Source organism: Lissotriton helveticus, chromosome 10, assembly GCF_964261635.1.
Source record: "Lissotriton helveticus chromosome 10, aLisHel1.1, whole genome shotgun sequence".
Lineage (NCBI taxonomy): Eukaryota > Metazoa > Chordata > Amphibia > Caudata > Salamandridae > Lissotriton > Lissotriton helveticus.
The window spans coordinates 842882653-842898277 of record NC_136071.1 but is presented as its reverse complement, the minus strand read 5'-3'; positions in this window follow the sequence as shown (position 1 = coordinate 842898277).

The following is a 15625-nucleotide window of genomic DNA, read 5'->3' as shown; positions in this document are numbered from 1 at the left end:
GAGTACGCCTTTGTACATTCAGTACTAAATCAACCCTTTTTACCGGTAACTTTTCCATTATTTTTGCGGTGGAGTTCCTCCACAATATTATTTGTGATTATACCATAACTGGCTAGTATTTGTTCCGGTGAAGAATTGGAACAAATTTTAAAAGAAGAAAAACATTTTTTAACCACATTATTAGTCACTAGCTCTTTATTTACCTTTTCCCACTTCAAGGTGAAACCATTAGATTTTCCTATATTGAGCAATTGTTGGTCTAAAAAATTCCGATGGACTAAGTACTTCCGTAAAGTAGGGATATATAGGGACAAGATGTTCGGAAAGTGGTCACTCACTGCACTAAGAATTGTTTCAAATTTTGGAATATATGGTGTGGCGAAGAGAGAAACAAATATAAAATCAATCGTACTAGCGAACCCCATCCCAGTATAAGTTGGAGCAAACGGAACTGGTGGGCTAGTTAATTCATTAGCAAAACCCATGTCAAAGGTAGCCTGCACCTCATTCATTCGTATACCAGCTCCTGTGTGTGCAGAATGTGTTAGGGAATTTCCTGCCTCATCCTCTATTCCACAGTCTTGTGTAATACTCTTTTTACATATTGACAGATTAAAATCCCCAAATTAATACAAAATAATAATCCATATATTTCGAACATAAATCTTGCAATAAAAAGGAAACCTCATTTAAAACTTGAATTAACTCAACAGGAGTTAGATTATTATAAAAATGTATAACTAGATAAATGGACGCTCTGTTTATGGATATTAAAATAGCCTGATAGTTAGTATCTAACTTCAAGGCCTCCATTTTTTCTACTCTCAAAACATTAGAGATATACATTATTAGGCCCCCTTTTTGCCCTTCCCAAGGTTGATTGTATTGCCTTTGAGAAGAAAGTTTTATATCCTACCAAATGGAGGGGGGTTCGGAGCCATGTCTCCTGTAAACATATAATACTATAATCTCTAATTAAATTTATCCAGATGTCATTTGAAAATGTATTTGATACACCAGCCACATTACAAAAAATGATGTCTAAATGTAGGCCTTCTCCTGCTGGTAAATTACTTTTTCCCTGACAGTGATGCCCTACACTAGCTCTAGGGGCAATTATATCTCTTACAGGGGGTTCCTTATCAGCTCTACTTGAAGCGGAGTCTATGGCTTCAGGGCCTTCGAGAGAAGCATTTCTCCCAGGTATATTTAGTTTGCCTAGTTCTTTTGTACGATTTATTATCGCTGGTTCTAGTGATGTGGGATCTAGTCACTCATTATCATCTAACCCAGAGAGTACGTTATATCTGTTACAAATCGGAACAGGTAGTACTGATCCATGGTAGATAGCCCATGTGTTGAATAAATTATCAGGGGGGTAAGTCATTTTTTTGGGAGGATAAAAAAAGCCCAGTGGTAATATACTAATGTCTGCAATATTGGCTGTGTAGGTCATCCCTATCCTCAGGATTTGATCCACCAAACCTGGCGATCCGAATGTCATGACTATACAGAGGTCGTGGAAAGAAAAATTTCAATCAGCTTGGAGAGTTAATCAGCACACTCAAGGCCAACAATGGTGGCCACCTAATCCTTGGCAATTCGGAGGTCCGGCATTTTTTCCTAACCAACAAGGTCCCTTCCAGCCACCTATGGGCCCCTTTCCTCCTAACTATCCATCCAATTTCCCTACCAACTTTAATGGACAGCCTTTTTTAGGGCATGGCCACGGCAGGTCACGGGGCAGGAGGAGAGGTCACCCTCAAGCACAACCTCTAGTACATTTCAGCCCCCCAACAATGTCGAGCTCGACCAGGAACCTACGGAGCACGTCAGCCAAGAGCAAAGAACAGAACAACACGGAGGCGGCATCGTAATTAATTTGAGCAAACATATTTTGACTCAGACGGAGCAAGCTGCCTTGAATAAAGGACTTGGCTTGGTTCCGACACATCGGAACGAACATTTTGAGACCCGACTGGAATTAGCTAGATTTATCAGGAAGGTGAGATTGCATTTCTTCTTTGCTGATAAACAGGGATCGGAACAATGTGATCAGATGACCAATACAGGCTTGAAACGGAAATCGACGTTTAACCCACCTACCCATCTCATGCCTGCCCATGTGTTGGCTTTTGAACAAGCTATTGAACGTGATATTGAGGAAATGTGCAGACAGGACAATAAAGCGTTCTGCAATCTCCCTAAAGCCGAACATCAGGCTTTGAAATCATTATCTACAGACAAATCTGTAACTATCAAGCCGGCTGACAAGGGCGGGGCCATTGTCCTCCTTGACACTGAGACATATCGAGCAGAGTGTCTGCGACAACTTAGTGATAGAAGATCTTATCGCCTGTTGGATTATGATCCGACCTTGGAACTGCAAGGGATAATTCGGAACATGACTGAGGAAGCTCTAGCTGAGGGCTGGGTGACCGAATCCGAGGCTTTATTCCTCAATACAGGAACGTCCACCGCCTGGAAGACCCATCATTTCGGGCATTGGCTCGATTCTGGAACCCTTATCGACATTCGTGGATTATTTTCTACGTCCAATGGTCCAGAAGATGCCAACATACTTGAAGGATACCACCGACGTCCTGCGCTTACTGCCAGACTTGGATTTTGATGCCACAACTGACCTGTTGGTCTCATTCGATGTGGAGGCCCTTTATACCTCCATACCGCAGGACGAAACCCTGGAAGTCATCCATCACCTGCTGGATACCAACGAGATGGACACCATCACTCCAGTCCACTTCATCATGGCCTGTGCCACTCTGGCCATGAAAAAGAACTTTTTTAAGTTCGAGGGAGACATGTATTTGCAAGTTTTGGGCACCAGCATGGGGAGTGTTTATGCCCCCAGCCTGGCTAATCTGTATGTTCATGCCTTTGAGCAGAAATACATTCTGAATGAGTCCAACCCTTACAACGGCCAAATAAGAACATGGAAACGATATATCCACAATATATTTGTGATATGGCGGGGCTCAAGATCTAGTTGCCAGGATTTCCTAGGATGGATGAACAGCAGGAATGCTTTCCTACGGTTTACCATAGAGATTGGTGAAGACAATCTGGCTTTTCTTGATCTCTTAATCATAGCTACTGCCAACGGCTTACAATCTGAATTGTATAGAAAGCCAATGTCTAGAAATTCCCTTTTGATGTACGACAGTCACCATCCTAAGTCGTTACGGGACAATTTGCCCTTCGGACAATTTTTACGAGTTCAAAGAAATTGCTCTACAAGTTTGGCCTTTAAAACTCACTCTGCCGCCCTCAACAACCAGCTGGTGGAAAGGAAGTATCCTCCCCGCCTGATACGCCGTGCTATGAAACGAGCAGGCAATAACAATCGAGCAGCATTGTTGGAACCATCCCCTCCTAAGGAACCTCTGGAAAGGCTCACATTTGTACACACCTTTGGAACATTGTCCAATAACATTAAAAAAGCTGTGAAGAAACGTTGGCCCATTCTGAATTCGGGACCTCAATCTATCCAACAGCCCCTATTTGCCTTTAAAAGAGGACCTAATTTAAGGGATAGAGTGGTCCATACCAGACCACGTGAAGAAGCGACCAGACTAGTAGGCACTTTGTGGGATATGCCTCCAGTGTCTGGCCACCATCCATGTGGTACCTGTCAATCATGTGCACAAACTTCCAAAACCACCGAAATTGACATTGGTACCTCGAGGCCCTGGAGACAAACGAAATTCACTAACTGTAATAGTGATAAGCTTGTTTATCTGATCACCTGCCCCTGCGGACTAAGGTACGTGGGAATGACAACTCGGAAGATCAGGGTGAGGCTGTCTGAACACAGAAGCACCATAAACTGCAAACGTCAGGCGACCAAACTCACTACCCACTTCATCAACTCAAATCACCCACCCACTTCTTTTAAGTGGACGGTTCTAGAAAAACCATTCATTCCCATACACGTGACTGATTTGAGTAATTTTTTATTATTAAAGGAACACAAATGGGTGCTGAGACTTGGCACCCATGTTACAGGGCTTAATGACGATATACCTTGGTCCTTGTTATGAGTGCTATACTCTGCCATTGGATGCCATGTTCTGTTTACATGTCTGACTTTTTGCCATTTACAACTATTGTAGGGTCACTGATCGTCGAGCTACATTTGTTCCTGTTTTACTAACAGGCTGTGCAACATCACACATTGATTACACAAGAGAGGTGCATAACACCATTGGGGTTATTGGGATTTGTCCTGACAAAATGACGGTATTGTAACGAGGTGTGTTTACTTAATTCACCATGACTACTAGACACCGCGCTTGTGATTGGCTGCAATATCGAGTGCTGAACCAATTACAGCGTTGTCGAGATACATATGTTCCTGTTTTACTAACAGGGGTGCAACATCACACATTGATTGCATAAGAGAGGTGCATAATACTATTGGAGTTTTTGGGATCTGTCCTGATAAAATGCCGTGTTTGCAACGAGGTTTGTTCATTTAATTCACTATGACTATTAGACATCGCGCTTGTGATTGGCTGTAACATCGAGTGCTGAACCAATTACAGCGCCTGTTACGCCGCCAGCGTAGCTTCGATTTGACGCTGAGTTCGAGAGTCTACCACGTGGGTTACTTGGCCTATCGGAGAAGGTCTAATATAAACACTTTTCTGTTGAGCGAGCGCCACCTCCCCAGACGGCAAAGATGCCGGTTTGAAGTACCGACGGAGAGGTAGGGTTTAATTTTGGTTGTTTTTTGGCGTCTAGAGCATACTATTCCTGAGCGTGAGAATGTTGTAGGCACAATATTTATGACATCGATTTAAATATACTTATGATATCGATGTAAGAACGTTCTAAGCATCATGACATCGCTGCTTCGATGTTGATTTTTCGGGCTCACTATCAGAGAGATTGGGTGACCGCCATATGTCGGACAGCACATCACCACGCTGCCTAACGGTTTTGAGTATTGATAAACGCTGAGGGTCACAGGATCATAAGGAATATACCTCAGCCATAGAGAAACTGCTGATTTTTATCGTGGCAGTTTATTGTCCATACAATATAGCGGTAGAACCCTTTGGGAATTTTACGCTGCAATTAATGAATAAAAGGTAGTGACACTCACTATCTTCTTGTCAGAATTTAGGAGTTTGAGTTGTATCCTTGCTGTGCTTTAATACTTTAGTGGTGAGTGATTTTTGTCATATTTATTCACCCTAACAGAGCGGTGCTTCACTTCTTTCCTGAGCCGCAGCCAGGTGGGGTGAGGTCAGCACATCTTACACATCGGGCAAGATGTATTATGTGTAATTTGAAAATTTTCAAGTCCTGTGTAAATAAGGAGTCACTAGTACATACAGTGCAATTGGCCTTAGGAGTTCATAGGCCCTATTGATGATGTAGGTCATGCATTACAATATAGATAAGGATGTTTGGAGATAGGCTGTGTATAATGTACTCATGTTATATTTTTGAATCTTTTAGCAATCAACCGATTTTGTAAGAAGATACGGAAGAGTACACCGAGGAGGTCCAGGTGACTTTTATACCAGTATCTGATTTGTTTCACTTTCTTAGAACACTGTTTCTTCTTATTTGATTAACTTTTTTGTGCAGTAGCAGTAGTCATTATTGACAAGGTCCTGAAGAAAGCAAGGCCACATGGCCGTTATTTGCTGAAACATGTTGACCACGTTCCACTCCTAGACAGTTCATACATTTTCTCTGTCTTTGCTATTTTTAACATTGGCATTGGAAGCTATATCTGATTAAAATAGTTTTCTGCTTCCTAAACCAATTTTAATTACACTACCCTCTTTTTTTGCTATCACAGCTCTTTTTTGCACTGCACCTTAGCTAGTTACCCCATGAGCCACACCACTCATTGATATACAACTAAACACTTTTGATAAGAAAGTGACCCCACATTGTCCACAGGAGGGACCCTTTATCATTCACTAGGCCCTTTTCTGTGTGTCATCAAGCAGCTGTTTGTTGTGTGGGTCCCTGGAACCCCAAATGATGAAGGGCGGTTCCGAGTGGTGACTGATGGGTGTTCAAGACCATACACATGTTTGGCTTATTCTTATTATTTTCTGAAAGTTTTGAAATTTGGCTTGTGGTACTAATTCCCAGTCGCTATTCAGATAATCCTTGTTATTTCTTTCTGACCCTCTGATACCTCTTGTTGATATAAAGGTTTGGAAGGACGTGTGTCTAGAGCTTGGTCATTAAACTGGTCCTATGGTCCCCCATAACTGTATGTATTTGAAATGACTATACAGTCACCTGTCAGGACTTTTTCCCGCTCTCCCACCCTTTGGACCCTTCTTATCATTTTTAGGTCCTGGAATATTTGATTAAGCATTCCAACCCTGTTTGTTAGCCAATATAATGACTTGTTTGTTAGAGAGGCCCATGTTTCCTCACTCGAGGATTGAATAGGTGGAACATTACTCAATATGATAACATAAGGAGTGGCCTCTGGTGGAAGATTCAAATGTACAGAGGGGGAACCTTGGGTATGTAACAATGTCGGTTGTAAGGGGGGATACGTTAGTCTCATTATCCAAATTTCTTTTCACTTGATTATGTGACCGCATCTCCTCTACTTTTTTATATGTCTGTCCCGCTACAGAAACAGAAGCTATGGTAGAGATTAGGGTCTTATCTTTTCTACCCTCTCTAACGGTGGCAGACGAGGTTCCTTAGTTATTATCTAGAGTTTTGTTATTTAGGGTGGACGTTGGTATTAGTGCCGGATCAGCTATTTTAATTTTGTTATTTAAAAGGTTTTCTACATTGGTCATTCTGGATGAAAGCTGATCTAGCCTAACCCTTATATATAGGTCCAGTCTTTCCACTAGGGAGGTAAGGTTATGTAATTCAGATTGTGATTCAGGCAGAGTGACAGATTTTTTACCAGATATTCTAGACTTTTGCTTTGGTTGTTTTTTCGGTTGATAACCTTTCGTAGTCTTTGAGGGGACATTTACTTTTTCAGATAGGTGGCTTGACACATGGACCACTGCTACTTTATTGTCTTGCTTAGATGATTGTGGTACCTCTGATCCTTTATTTGTTTTTTTTTGCTTTTTCGGGGGTGGTTGTTTTAGAGACTCGTTACTGATATGTAATAAGTCATCAGTTATTGGTTGAATACAGCCATTTACAGTAACACATACTCTTTCCCCCGAAGTCAACAATATGGGCTCTTTGTGATTTAAAGACTCCTGGCTTACCCCAGAGGAGGATCCCAAAATTGACTCTTCTATAGTCAATATTTGTTTATCTATGGCATCCACTGCTCCAGTTAAACAGTTCAGCAAAGTCTGTTGGGTGTTACTGATAGTTTTAGTCCCTCTGGGACTTATCAATTTTCTTTTTCCCATAGTATTTACTATGCTGTACTTATTATTTCAATTTGACCAGATACAACACTGTCAGATTTATTTTTTCCCCCAATATATTGTAATAAAAGCAAGGCTTAGACACTCACACAGCCAAATAACCTGTCCCAGCCCAGCCTCTTCCTGCCGATGACGGCCAAGGACGGGCCCGCCCGTGGCCTGGGCTTCGCTCGGGCACGCCCGCACGTGTCCCGTGGCGCAGTAGAAGTCACACAGATTTAAATGCCCAAGAGGCGGGGGAAGAGTCACTCGCCTCTCGCGAGACCGCACTGCCCGCTGAGATGTGTCGTCCTGGGCAGCGCACGGTCCGGGAGGGAGAGAGAGAGCGTCCTCAGGAGCCTGACAGTTCCCAGCAGTGTTCCGCTCCCCTCACAGCCAGCAAAGCAGTCAAGAAAAACGGAAAACCAGGGGTAAATAAAAAAGCAATGGGCAAAGTTTTAGATGTTCGGTCTTCTCCTCCTCATGCAGCGCGTCCCGCGGCGCGGTAGAAGTCACACAGATTTAAATGCCCAAGAGGTGGGGGAAGAGTCACTCGCCTCTCGCGAGACCGCGCTGCCCGCTGGGCTGTGTAGTCCTGGGCAGCGCACGGTCCGCGAGGGAGAGAGAGAGCGTCCTCAGGAGCCCGACAGTTCCCAGCAGTGTTCCGCTCCCCTCACAGCCAGCAAAGCAGTCAAGAAAAACGGGAAACCAGAGATAAATAAAAAAGCAATGGGCAAAGTTTTAGATGTTCGGTCTTCTCCTCTTCATGCAGCGCGTCCCGCGGCGCGGTAGAAGTCACACAGATTTAAATGCCCAAGAGGCGGGGGAAGAGTCACTCGCCTCTCGCGAGACCGTGCTGCCCGCTGGGATGTGTAGTCCTGGGCAGCGCACGGTCTGCAAGGGAGAGAGAGCGAACGTCCTCAGGAGCCCGACAGTTCCCAGCAGTGTTCCGCTCCCCTCACAGCCAGCAAAGCAGTCAAGAAAAATGGGAAATCAGAGGTAAATAAAAAATCAATGGGCAAAGTTTTAGATGTTTGGTCTTCTCCTCCTCATGCAGCGCGCCCCGCAGCGTGGTAGAAGTCACACAGATTTAAATGGCCAAGAGGCGGGGGAAGAGTCACTCGCCTCTCGCGAGACCGCGCTGCCCGCTGGGATGTGTAGTCCTGGGCAGCGCACGGTCTGCGAGGGAGAGAGAGAGCGTCCTCAGGAGCCCGACTGTTCCCAGCAGTGTTCCGCTCCCCTCACAGCCAGCAAAGCAGTCAAGAAAAACGGGAAACCAGAGGTAAATAAAAAAGCAATGGGCAAAGTTTTAGATGTTCGGTCTTCTCCTCATGCAGCGCGTCCCAGGATTTCAGAAACTATTGAGGTTTTTTTAAGTGAGGCATTCCTGGAATATTGCAAAGCCCAAATTGAATTACCCCTGAGGAAATTAAGAGTTTTTTCTGCTTGATCCTCCTGGGGATCTGGAAATAAATGCATTTATATTTTAGCTGGCATATAGTCTCAAGGTGACCTAGAATATTTTCCTAATTTAGGTGAGAAAGTGATAATCAGATTGTGGAGCAAAACAGTACAGCATGGGTAACCGAGGTAAAGTATTATTATGTATTGTAGCTTTGAATGTTGAAACAAATGTGATTTATTTTCTTTGTAAGGTGCTTCAGTTCGTGTCCATTTTAGATAGATGATCATGAGCAAATGTTTCAATTTAATGCAGAATCTAAGAATTATTAAAGCTTCAAACTTATTGCATCTAACATCAGTAAATATACCCTCCAGCAGACTCAATATTGTGATTTTTCTCTAACAGTTATGGCTGTCCACCAAAGAATATGTTTAGAGCTATTTTTCGCTAGGGAAATGGACTTGGGTGAACACTTTGCATGGCGAAAGTCTCTCAATACAAAATTTGAAATGGGTTTTGCAGGTTTATTAGAATGAGAGGTGAGATACTTAAACTTAGGTAAAGAACAACACAAATAACCAGGGGGTTGCAAGGTGATAGTACCCTGCAGAGAACGAGGGAAACAGTCAATAGTGTAAAATGCAATGTGGAAATTGTAGGAAAGTAGGATCTGCTACTTATGGTTACCCCCAATTTTGTCTTGAGGTTTCGCTGTTTTTGACTAGTCTGACTGGGATCCTGCTAATCAGGACCACAGTCTATCTGCTTTCTCCTTTAAAATGTTACATGTACTATGGTACACCCCAGATTGGATACTGGGGTACCCTTATCAGTCCCTAGTATATGGTACCTATGTATCCAGGGCATAGGTACCCCCAAGGCCTCCCATGGGCTGAAGCATGTATTATGCCACCAATGAGAGGCCATGTAAAATGGAACTACAGGTCTGCTACTGCAGACCTGTAGTTCTATATATATCTATGGCTCACTACACTCAAAACGTATAAGTCACCCCTATAGCAGGCCTTATCAATCCTGAAGGCAGGGTGCTGGGTTTTTAGTGAGAGGGTGCCCTTGCATGAGCAGAACCTCTCTGCAGCCTTCGGAGACCATTCTCCGGGGTTGTCTCTGACTCAGCCAGACATATAGGTAGAGGTGCATTATAACCTCGCGGTAAATGCTATCTCGAAAACAGCTGCATAGAAGCATATTGTGTTTGGTATCAAACACCTTGGAATCATACCCCCACACCAGTAACCGGTGTGGGAGGTATGATTCCAACCTTCTGAAGTAAGCTACGTGGGGTCACTGGTCTATCCGGTGCCAGCCTTCCCGACCCCGCCAGCACAAAATGGATGCTGCTGACCAAAGACACATTTCTGCCCTCCTGCTGCTGAGCTAAGCTCCAGCAGAGGAAGGCAGCACAATAGGCATCCTGTTTTAGTGTACTGGGGCTGGGTGGGTGCAATCGGAGAGTGCCTGAAAGTCTGCACTGTGGGCACATCTGGTGTCCCTGTACATAGTCCAGCTCAAACCAGTTCAGGGAGCCATTGGCCAAATGACATAGGTGTAACCACCCCTCTGTCCTGACCCTCCCCTAGGAGGGTCTCACAAATCTGTCCAACCCTCTCCAGTGGGTACAAAAGGGCTTACCTGGGTGTTAAACTTTAGATTTTACGTGGACAAGAATCTACAAGAAGAAACCACTGACCTTCGACCGTCTGGACAGTCTGGACCTTGCTGGACTTCGACTGGGCCCGACTTTGTCTCCTTCTCCATCCAAAGCTTTGTTTGTGCCTTTGCTCCATATAAGCTCTGTGAAGGACCTGTGGTGCACTAAGGACAACTGAAGAATCTCCCTTGGAGTGAAGGAGTCACTCCCCTGTATTTGCAGGCACCTTAACACAACTGACCGGTCTGCTGCTCCTGAGCTCCTGCAGACTTCGAAGATTTCAGCAGCACAGGAGGTGGGTTTTTGAGGGTCCCTGAGGTTGATCTGCCCTCTCAGCAAGATTGAGGCCAGTATCCCTCATAGGGATTTCATAGCCCGAGCCCTCTGCACTGCGTCCATTTGCAATTGTATATGCTTGTTGGTGATTCCCGAGCTTGAGCATTGGACGATGTGTAGTCCTGACTCGGAACAGTATTTGCACCAAAGAACTCCGGCCTCCTCATACTGAGTGCTCTGTGGGCTGGTACTTTGCAGTCTTGCTCGAGGTCCCTGAGTGACTCCTGGTCATTCAGCCTGCGGGCCCTCCTGAGGGTCATCTTGATTTCTGCTGGGCTTTCCTGGTTCCTCCAGTCGTGCCCTGACTCCCTATTGCTTGGTGATACTCCTGGACCTTGCTGGTCCACACCGTAACCGGTTTGACCTTCCTGCATTGGTTGCTTTTGCCAAGGCTTGTTTGTGCTCCAGCCATACACCGACCCATCAGCACTCTACATCCTTTGTGGGACAGCTCACCGCCTGGTCATCGTCGACATCTTCTGGTCCTCCTGGCTGCAGAGTCAAGCATCCCTTTTTCGCACCTGAAGCACCTGACATCGGTGGGCATTCGTCTACCGAGCCCCTGCTCACTCTGAAGTGACCCATACTCTGTCCCCTCTGCTTTCAGGTTGCTTCCTTCCAGAATCCAGGCTTGGATTCCACCGGACCCTTTTCACCTTCTCGGCAGCAGTACTTCTTCACAGCCCCCCATTGAGAACGACTGCGGTTTTCAACACCAATCCAGACCTATGCACCCGGCTCCTCTGGGATAGGTAACTCAGGTACTACAGTATTCATGGGTGGGGTGGCTCTTCAACCTCTTAAGTTCCAAAGGGTTCGCTCAAAGTCCTCCTAGAAGGGTCCTTAAAATTTTAAAATTGCAACCACAGCTTCCCCAGAGAATTGTATGGAGCCCGCAGTCGTGTTAGCACACTGCGCGTGTCCTCCGTGGGGTCCCTATCTACTCACCTTGGGTGGTTCCTTGGGGTCACAGCGATTCTACATGCTCTAGACCTTGTCTTGACTCAAGTTGTGATTGTTATACCACTATTTTAGTACATGGTTTGGTCTCCCCCTGGATCCAACTGTGGATTGTGCTACTTACAACTGTTCTATTGATCCTGTATTGTGTGCTTTGCATTCTATCCTCGTGTATAGGATACTGGAGAGTGTTATATTAATAAATACATATTTTTATATAACTACTGTGTGGTTCTCCTGCGATTTGGTCAATGTAGGGTGTGATATTCTGGTAAAAGAAGCTGCTTTACATTCCTTCAAGATTACACCTGAAGGTTGCTCTCCACAGCTACCAATAGGATAGCTTTCCATAGGTTATCTTTGACCTCATACATCATAAGGATCGTTTGAACTGGTGCAAGGTGCCCACGTTAATGAGTGGACAGCATATACCAGGCCAACTTCTCACAGAAATGATAGGTGAAATTATTATATTGTTAGATCTGTTAGCCTTAGGGTGGTCTTCCCCATAACCTTTCGCCTTCACCTCTCCTCCTATTTTTGCTGATATAATTTTTGTTGATTTAGGATTCTGTGCACTTTACCACTGCTAACCAGTGCTAAAGTGCTTGTGCGCTCTCCCCTAAACATGGTAGAATCGGTTTGTACCCATTTGACACTTTTTTTTTTTTTTTTTTTTTAAAGCAAGACTTTATTGGCATTTATCGGTTAGGTTACAATCACGTGCCCCAAAATGAGAAGACCAGGTGCGTTAAACATGACATTGAGGTAAACATTCATAAGCTGTAGAGCAGTCTGGCAATTTGCATATGGAGTATACAGGGCATGAAGAGCATACCGAAACCAATGTACATCATACAGAATTTTTCGCTTGCATTTTGCATTTTTAAAACAACATAACTAAGAACTAAACCCAAGGCTCAGCATCAATCGACACATCAATAAGCATGAAATATCGAGTTAAGCGGCTGCTGGCAGTCATCGACTTCATGCACATCACACCCCACCACCCTCTTGCGTATCCGCCCTCCCGTATCCACCCGTATCATCATGCTCCTTGTGTAGCGCCCCTGCTCATGGCATGGCATACATCCCCACAATTAGTCAGTATCAGAATCCTCATCCGAGCTCTCGCTATCATTCTCCGGCAAAGGATCACAAATGTCCCCTCTGTATGAGTTCCATTGTAGCCATACTCCATTCCATTTACGGGGATTGTCTCTCATCTTATAAACTGCCCTTTCCGTTACCATGAGTGTGTCCATGTTTCTGAGCCACTGCGCCAGTGTGGGTAGCTCGGCCGCACCCCATTTCTGCGCAATATCGCGTTTGGCCACCATGCAGCCTATCGTGACCCACAGTTTGTCATAATGTGTTAGATCAGTAGGACCCCAGACATTCAACAGACACACCCTGGGATCTTGCGGTATATTGGAATTCAGTGTTTGTGCGATGGTACGGAGCACTCGCTGCCAATAACTCAATATGTAGGTGCAGCCCCAAAGCGTATGTAAAAGTGTGCCCTCCCCACCACATCCCCTCAGACAGAGCGGGTCGTCTGCCCTTTTCAATTTGTGTAGTGCCACCCGAGTGTAATAAATTCTATGGAGGACCTTCAGTTGTATGAGGCGGAACCTAGCCGAGATACCGGCTTCACGCGGGGATGACAGAGCCGCATTCCATTCGGATTCGTCAAAATCACCAAGGTCTTCCGTCCATTTGTCCTTAAGTTTCCCTAGGGGCTCAGGCAAATTATTGAGCAGTTTTCGGTATGTTAGGGAAGTCGCACCCTCCAACATATAGTCCGTGAGTAAACGGTCCTCCAACGGTGAGGACTCCGGGGGTGTGGTGCCTGGTGGGATCGCCGCCAGGAGAGCATGTCTAATCTGTATGTATCTGAAGCGTTCCGTGCCTCTCAGTTCGTATTGTTGTTGGAGGGAAACGAACGGGACCACCCGCTCCCTGGACCACATGTCACCCACTGTCGAGATTCCAATGGCGTCCCACTGGTCGAATCCCTTGGTACGCCTCAGGTGGCCCAGTGCTTTAGTATCCCACAATGGTGTTAATTTCGTAATCACCCCTGCCCAGTGCAGTTTCGCTTGTGCTTTATACCATAGTTGTACTGTGTGCTTGGTGGGCCCAATCAATTTCGTCGCCGCGCCCCTGTGATATAGGGGCGCCAGCATGCAGTTAGTACCCAGCTGGGCCCGGTCTGCCTTGAAGGCTGGGTCGTCCTGTGGTGCGTGCAACCATTTATTGAGAATTTTGAGTTGTGTCGCCCAGTAGTACAACTGCATATTAGGCAGTGCAATCCCACCGTCGTACCAGCTCCTGTTAAGTTTTGCGTGTGCAATTCTCGCCGGCCGATTCCCCCACAGTAAGCCCGACATCAGTGCTGTCACCTTTTGAAAGTAGCCGGGGGGGATAAGTGTAGGGGTGTTTTCGAGGACGTATAGAAAGCGTGGGAGAGCCATCATTTTGAATAAGGCTGCTCTGCCCAATATCGTCAGTGGAAGCGTCTGCCAGTGTTTTACATCGTTACGCAAGCGGAGGAGGGGAGGCTGCAGATTGCGAACAGAGAATTCTGCCGCATCCCGGGTGATGTGTATTCCCAGGTACTTGAAGGACGTGAGTGCCACTTCCAGCGTGCACTCGTCCGGCAGTATCGGGAGAGGACCCCTGAGAGTGTAGATGACTGATTTTGACCAATTGATGGTATAGCCCGACACTTGGCCATGGGAGGCGCAGATGGTCAGAAGGTTAGGGATGCTGCTACCTAGGTCAGTAAGATAGATTAACATGTCATCAGCATATAATGACACTCTGTCCTCCCAGCTCGAATCCCACTGAATGCCCTGCAGGAGCGGCGTAGTCCGTATAGTAATCGCAAGGGGTTCCAAGACTAATGCGAAGAGGATGGGTGAGAGAGGGCATCCCTGCCGGGTCCCCCGTTTCAGCGGTATCTCCCGTGATATGTGGCCATTTGCCACTACACGTGCAATTGGATCCTTATATAGTAACCGGACCCAGGCAATAAAGTTCGGACCGAACCCCATAGAGGCGAGGACCGCAAAGAGGTAATTCCACTCCACCATATCGAACGCCATCTTGGCGTCTAGTGACAGGATGGCCGCCGGTTCCGTCAGAAGCGGGATTCTAGCCATGACTCCCTGCACCCTACGAAGGTTCAGGGCCGTACTTCTGCGCGGCATGAACCCAGACTGATCCGGATGGATCAGCTGACCTAGGTGGGACATGAGTCTGGTCGCCAGCAGTTTTGCCAGAATTTTAGCTTCGGGGTTCAACAGTGAGATAGGTCTATAGGATGTGCATTCGTTAAGTGGTTTACCCGGCTTTGGTATGGCTACAATAGTCGCCATCCGTTGGTCAGGTGGTAACGTGCCGCTCTCCCTACTGTCCACGTACATCTGCAAGAGGGGCGGACCCAGAGGCTCAGACATTGTTTTAAACCACTCAATGGGTATCCCGCTGGGACCCAGAGCTTTGCCTGGATGGATAGCGCCAATCGCCATTTGGATTTCATCCGTAGTTATGTATGAATCCAATTCCCTCATGGCATCGTCAGTCAATCTGGGCATCGCCACGCGGCTCAGGGCATCACGGGCTTCACCCTCCGTGACACTCACCGTCGGTGTGTATACCGCACTGAAATGATCAGCTAGTACCTCCACTATGTCCTCTGGTCGCGTGTGCACCCTCCCATGCGCATCCGTAAGCTGTAATATGTTCCTACTGCCTCCCTGCCTTTTATCCAGCCAAGCCAGGAGTTTACTGGCCTTGTCCCCAATGTCGTACACTCTGTGTTTGGTGGCCGCAATGTCCGCCTTGGTCAGGCGG